Source organism: Morone saxatilis, unplaced genomic scaffold (assembly GCF_004916995.1).
Source record: "Morone saxatilis isolate NCDOM2014 unplaced genomic scaffold, NCSU_SB_2.0 Contig6, whole genome shotgun sequence".
Lineage (NCBI taxonomy): Eukaryota > Metazoa > Chordata > Actinopteri > Moronidae > Morone > Morone saxatilis.
Genome location: NW_023340206.1, coordinates 13,504,374 through 13,511,434, shown reverse-complemented (window position 1 = coordinate 13,511,434; position 7,061 = coordinate 13,504,374). Strand labels below are relative to the sequence as shown.

The following is a 7,061-nucleotide window of genomic DNA, read 5'->3' as shown; positions in this document are numbered from 1 at the left end:
CAGCAAGAACTCAGCCTCGGTACACGGGGCCCCAGCTCCACCAGGACAGCGATCCAGGCCCCCCACATTTGTGTCAGTTTAGCGATCCTTGACAAAGTTTGAAAACCACCGCTCTAACTCACCAGTGAGCCACTTGTTGTTGGTACACTGCTCAAAGAACTTTAAATCTGAGTGGAGATCCCAAAGCAAATAAAGATACAAAAATCTGTAAAGAGGCTGCATTCTGATAACGTGAGAGGGTGAAAGACAAAGTCCAACAGTTACCAAGATCTAATCCGGCCCCCAGCGGCATGTCTCCCAGAAGTTGACCACATCCTTTACAGGACAGGAAAGCTGGGAAGGTGGAGTCTGTTGGCACTGAAGGGTCGTCCTCAACGCTCAGAGAGAAGACCGTCATACCTGCAGAAGAACCCAAGTCAAAACTCCTTTAACAAGTGGAGACAAAAGGCGCTCTGTTGAGTGGAGAAAGGGTTACATCAAACCATGAGGGCATTTAGAAAATGTATTGTGACATGCGTTCAGTATTTCTTCCCTAATGAAAAAGGTGTTAACATAATTCAAACAAAGTAAATGGAAGAGAAAATATGTTTGTCTGAGGAGTAAAGGAATCTATTAGTCATAATGTGTCAACCAGACAGTCAGAACTTTAAAGTATTTTACTAACGTACAGGCCAGGGTGTGTGTGTGTGTGTGTGTGTGTCAGAGACTTACCGGACTCTCTATCCAGCCCCATGATCTCCGAGTCTCCAAACTCCAGCTCTCCACTGAGCAGGAAGTCGCTCTCCAGCACCAGGCAGCCCGGCTCACACACCTCGGCCCCGTCCTCCGACTCCACTGAACACAAACACACATCTCTCATGATCACTTGTATAAAACTACACTTTACCTGAGCAGGTCATAACCTTTACACAACAGGGAGCTCATGTATCACAGAGCAAAGTGTGCCTGCAAGATTAAATGTTTTAATCAAAGCAAAAATACACATGTTCTAAATATTTCTTGGCCTACTTTTGAAGTTTTGAGTAAAACAAACATTTCAAATGTCAGCAAATTAAGAAAGCTTCCAAAAGTTGTGTTTTAGCACATAAAACTGAGAGAGAGCTTTGAGAAGGGAAAGAAACAGAGCACTAATCAAGATCTGTGCTCAGAAAACATAAAAAAGAAGAAGATGGACAGGAGGCGGAGAGGAAGCGAGAGCGTAAAGTGAGGAGAAGACGGAGGCAGACGTGCAAAGGAAACGACTGGGGAGGAGATAACTGCAGAGGAGGAAGGAGGAGGGTGAGGAATGAGGCTGAGTCAGGAAAAGGAAGAGGAGTGAAAGAAGGGACAGCACTGATGATCACTCAATACAGCACAGATCCGCCTCACATCCAGTCCTGCTGTTCCTAAAGTTTGCTGAATGACGGCTCGCACTAATACAGTTCTAGCTTTGTGGATAATGAGTGATATTTTTATTGTAATGCCCAAAGCTTGAGGCTGCACACACACTAACAATGATACAACAGTTTCAGTGTCTATCTGTGGAACACGTCAGACGGAAAAAGTAGAAATGTTTTATTTGTTTAACTCAACACCTCCTGTATCAGTGTGATCCCCAACAGCTCGGCTAACTGTAATCCGTTACAGCTACAGAAAAATAATCAGATTACAGTTAAACCAAAGTAAAAACAGGATTATCAGCAGGTTTCTCTTCAAAAATACACATTTCTGATGCTAAAAATACATGATAAGGAAGTCAGGCTCCTCGTATACGTGACATTTAAAGCTCCAGTGTGTGAATCCTACACACTGTTAAGAAACCTGTCTTACTGGAGAACGCCGACCGACACCTGGTTAGACGCAGTCGATGCCCAATTCTGAAAACTCGACGGTACCTGTTTCAGTAAGTCGAGTAGTTGTTTCTTTTATTTATTTATTCCTTGAAGGCTGCACACCACTGTTGTTTGTAATGTTCATTTGTTTAAAATAGGATTTATGCTTTTGTTTTTTTACCGTGGTATCAAATTAGGCATCAAGACAAGTACAGACAACATGAAATAACCAACAGAGGTGAGGAGATGGTGCACATGTAGAAAGGAAGGGAATGAGAGAAAAGTCAAACAGGAAGAAATTAAAGAAAGAAAGGAAAGAGAGAGAGAGAGAGAGGGGGATCAAGTCCAGGTAGTCTCGAAGAGGAATTGGAGTACAGAGGCAGAGAGGGAGGAAGAGGAGGAAGAGTCCAACTGAGCCAAACATCAGGATGAGATAACAAACACGTCTACGTAAAGCAACATTTCCAGCAGTCTCTCTCTTACGGACGACGAGACAGCGCCAACCCTGCTATTTAATTGTTAAACAGTGAGGCGGCGCTCCACTTCAAAGCTTAACAACACAACACACCAACAGGCACATTAAATCGTTTGTTACGGACAGAAACCATAGACCCACTTCCTTAAAGCGTGCAGGTTTTAGTTATATTTAGAGCAATTCGCACCGAGCATCTGGAAGATAAGCACGCTGACCGCACCTTTCACCGGCTCGCGGTTGACTGTTCCTCCGCTGCATCTCGCCTCTCGTCCCCGGTTCCTGTCTGTGTCGGTTGGTTCACTCAGTCCGCCGTCCGTCCGTCAGCCAGCCGCACGCCGCTAAACTGCATTCCTCGTGCGATCACCTCTTCTTTCCTCTTCCTCCACCGGACACTAACAGGCGCCGTGGTTTCATCGCTCGCAGCTTCAAACCAGCTTACCACCTGCCTTAATCCACATGTGGAGGAAGTACGCGTGTTCCATCTCAGACGAGCTTTAATTCACCACTTGTATGTCTTTTTTCTTCGCTACTTCTACAGTAATAACAAATCTAGAAGGCGTGCTCCCAGAGAACCGCTTCTGTAGTCAAGCTGATAAGTTCCTGCTACATCAAAAGCCGACAAAACCATCTTGTAGCCTGCCCGTAGCTCGTAGGTAATCCAGTACTTCTCAAAACGAGCCGCTTAAGTGGGTTCAAGCCTGAGATTCAATTATAAATACTGTGACTAAGGCAGTATAGGCGTAGCCAGTTCCTCATAAAGAAGTCATGCTAGCCTACGGTGAGATTAGTATCATGAACAAACAATACCCCTTGATTGTCAAAAATAACCACTCTTGTCGTATACATGCTACTATACATGACCTACATGCTCTGAATGTCTATCACTAATACCTATATCTTTCCTGCGGAGACTCAGATAAACGCATATCATACCCAGAGCTAGTTTGACAAGAGTCTACCGCCTGAACAGCGAGCCTACCGAGGACAAACTCTATACAAGTGTGATAATAAGGAATTGTGAACGCATCACCCATCTAAACACATCGCTGTTCTTCCTTATTCTTAACAGTATATATATATTTCTTTTACGATCTGCTGCTCCTCTCTATATTTCTGGAACGCCCAACTGAAGTCTCACTCAAGTAACCCGGTTTATTATCGTTAAATATATCTACTTTATTCATAATCCTCTTTGTCTTTCTCCGCAGTCATGAACAGAATACACAGACTTATTTGAAGTATTTTATTGGGTTGTTATTAATCCCAATAAGTACTTTTAGATTACTAGTATATTAAATTACTGAGATTTCAAGTATATGTTTATATAATTAAAAATATCTCCCTAAAAATATACAATCAGTATAGCAGTTTAATATTAGATACCTATAAACATTTTAAGAAATTTTTCAATTGCAAGTTATGTGTAATAACCACTAGATTCATTGTTAACATGATAATTAAAAACAATCGAAGATTAATTTCTCATGGCTGCTACTATATTTACCACGCTTAAAAAAGGAGCAGCACAACACACTTAATACTTTGAGCAGCTTATGACATGTATTCTTCTTAAGCCAATCCCTCTTTCCTAAGTCCCCAATCTCTAATCAGTGTGCTCCTAATTATTACCCTCCCAATGTCACATATTTTCACAATATTTGAGGTACAGTAAAAGCACGGTACATATGAGAGGGCTTATGTTTGATTACCACCAAACTCTCTGGGCGTACTAGACAATGCAGATATGCCGTATCTTCAGAGCGCCCTGTATAGCTTGTTCCTGTGGTTCAGCTTATCTTAGACCTCCAAATCTAGTACCATAAGAATAGTCCCACGGCCTGATTAAGTCTTGCAGAAGTACTGGATTTTATACCTAAATAATTTATACTATGTTTGACGTTTCTGTCTTTACGACTATCGTAAGTCTATTGTTACTAGATTTTTATTTTTTATAGCAAAAAGCTATTAGACTATGTAGGTATAAATCTGCTTCTGCAATTAATGTAGCACATTTGGATATATAGAACTAGAGAAGAATATGGTTAACACTCATCATAAGCTATGAGACTTCTTTAACTTGTACTATTATACTATGTATTATATAAGTTCTAGTCAGTATACATATACTATGCTCTATCTCTACTATCTAGTCAGCTGGAGACTTATAGATGAAACATCTTACCTTTGTATATAGATAGGATAGTCACGCTGTATACACAAATATGCTATTCAACCTTACAAGAATAAAAGATTTCATTAAAAAACGTAGTTTATACTAGTCTTATTTACGTACTGTATATTTTACATGGTCTTATAGATTCAATTAACTAATAAACAATATAAGCAACAAATAAGTGTAAAAATGCCACATTTATTAGTTTTATGAAAGAAAACTATAATTCTGATTAGTTATGATGCAACACGACATTCTGGTCTTGTTTCCACATAAACGTTTGACCGCTACAACCTTTATGTTCCATTTCTAATGGATGTTATGAATATCCTACTCTATCTCTATTTGACTTTGACTACAAAGCTCGCAGTATTACCACCTGTTTCCACTTCATATCGCTAAATACACTATACTTATACCTGCTGCTTGCTTTATAGTATCATATTATTATATCCGAAAAATACTACGAGAGTGTAGTCTAAGCTTCTACATTCAGTAACTTACTATATAGAATTAAAGCATCTCATCTTACAAAAATGTATTTACTAGTACAAAAAAGAAACACTTCAAAAACTATAGCTTTACCAATGATCCTAAAAACAACATGTTTTTTCCTCTAATCCAAACTTCATGTGCGAAACTTATCCCATAAAAGCTCATTTCATGCATCAATCTTTATTCTCACATTTAAACAGAATATAGATGTGCAATAGAAATGTCAGAGCTTTTCTGTTTCTATACGACTATCAATAATTTTATATATCGACTATCACGCATCCCTTTAAGTACATTTTCATAAAAGCGTAAATAATTTAAGATCTCCATATAATACACCTTATCCATTGTCTCGTCTATGTTATGCACTCTCAGTCAGACCCAACGCAATATAATGCAATTCTTTAAGTATGAGCGTAACAAGCATCGATATACCATATCCTATCAAGTATGTTCATTCAATACATATTGTTCACGCACAGAACCACACTCTCAATCGAACATATACTCCAGTACCGCAAAACGAAGAACGCACGCTCTGTCAGTTCTTCAAAACAACTGCTGAGACAAGCATGATGATAGCATTTTGCCTGAATATAGTCGACCTAATATCCTTAGCTATAACAATCGCATCGCACGAAGTCGAGAATGGGCCTCGACAGCTGCCAGCCTCAATGATCGAATCATCATCACCCATGCTGACCAGCACTTATCTTACTAATATGTAGATGTATCATCTCAGATAGGAAGCAGAAAAACAACAGATAATTTGAATTGAACACTGTACATTCCAGAACTATCTCTTATGTTCCTATACCCTACTTAACTTTCGGGTCATTTTATGATATTGTTATTTCAATTAAATATTTCGTTGTGGGATCTCTATCCCTCTATTGAGTATTTCACCAATTCTAGTAAATGGTAACATATATCCTCATCAACTGTTAACTGATCGTCTAGCTTGGCGCTTTTTCAGAATGTTAATCTACTTATTGAAAAATATCCATCAATCTTGTAAAAATCAACATACTATTTAATAAAGTATTAAAATTGTCACTCTTAATAAGTCTATTAAGTTCTCAAAACAACCCAACGCAGAATTCAATCTTTCTGAAACATTTGTCTTTTATCACATTCTAGGCATACATTATACTGATCGAGGTTCTTATGGCCTCACCAGCAGGTTCAATCATTTCTCCAGTGAGATGAAAATCCAAGCCTTGTGCACTTCCCTTGGATAAGTGAGCAAGTTGATCCGTACCACACAACGTATCACTTTTTTATGGACACTGACACATTCACTATCATCTCGTTTTAACACACAAAACTACACATACTCAATGAGAAACGTCAAATTGAGTTTATGCTTTTGTGCAACAATTGTACTAACTATGATGTTAAGGATACATATCCTAAAGCCGATGACTTTGATCCATTCTCCTTCAATATATAATGATTTTGCGACGACCTTTGCCAACAAGCTTGTGTGTGTGTGTGTGTGGTGGTGTGTTGTGTGTTGTGTGTGTTGTGGTGTGTTGTGTGCAGGGTTAGTGCCGTGCTGTGGTGGCGTGCTTCGTGGTAGTTCGCGCTCCGATTCCCAGGCAGCGCAGTTGTGGATGTTCCAGTGTAGTCCGTCACCATGTACATTTTTGGAGTCTCTGCTCTCTGAACAGGGAGGGCAACCCACCAAGAAGTGCCATGCTGTCGGTCGCAACAGAAATACCGCTATTAGTATGACAACTGCTCATATCTCGCCGATTATTCCCGATGAAACAGAACATACAATTAAATAGGCATGACTCGATAAATACAGACTGTAGATATGGACAAACTGCGAGTTATCAAGAATCATTGTTGGTTCTAAAATAATCAGAATAAACAGTAAGGCTATAATTCGAACCTACATTTAAATAAAAACTAATGTACAATTAAAGTGTTTCATGATAGAATTATAAAAAATACGTAATATGCAAGACATTTCGTAACTGCACACAATGTGGGAAATATTAAATCAAATTCCATATTATGTATCTCCAAGTGCATTATTTTCAAAATCGCGCCGAATTTTAGGTACAGTAAAAGCAGGTTACGAATATGGAATTTGATG

At 39.2% G+C, this 7,061-nt stretch overlaps 1 pseudogene; it reads right to left on the bottom strand.

Annotated features, from left to right (window-relative positions):
• Positions 1 to 2,768, bottom strand: part of LOC118339699 — a 12,662-nt pseudogene extending 9,894 nt beyond the window's left edge.
• Between the last annotated feature and the right edge of the window lie 4,293 nt (positions 2,769 to 7,061).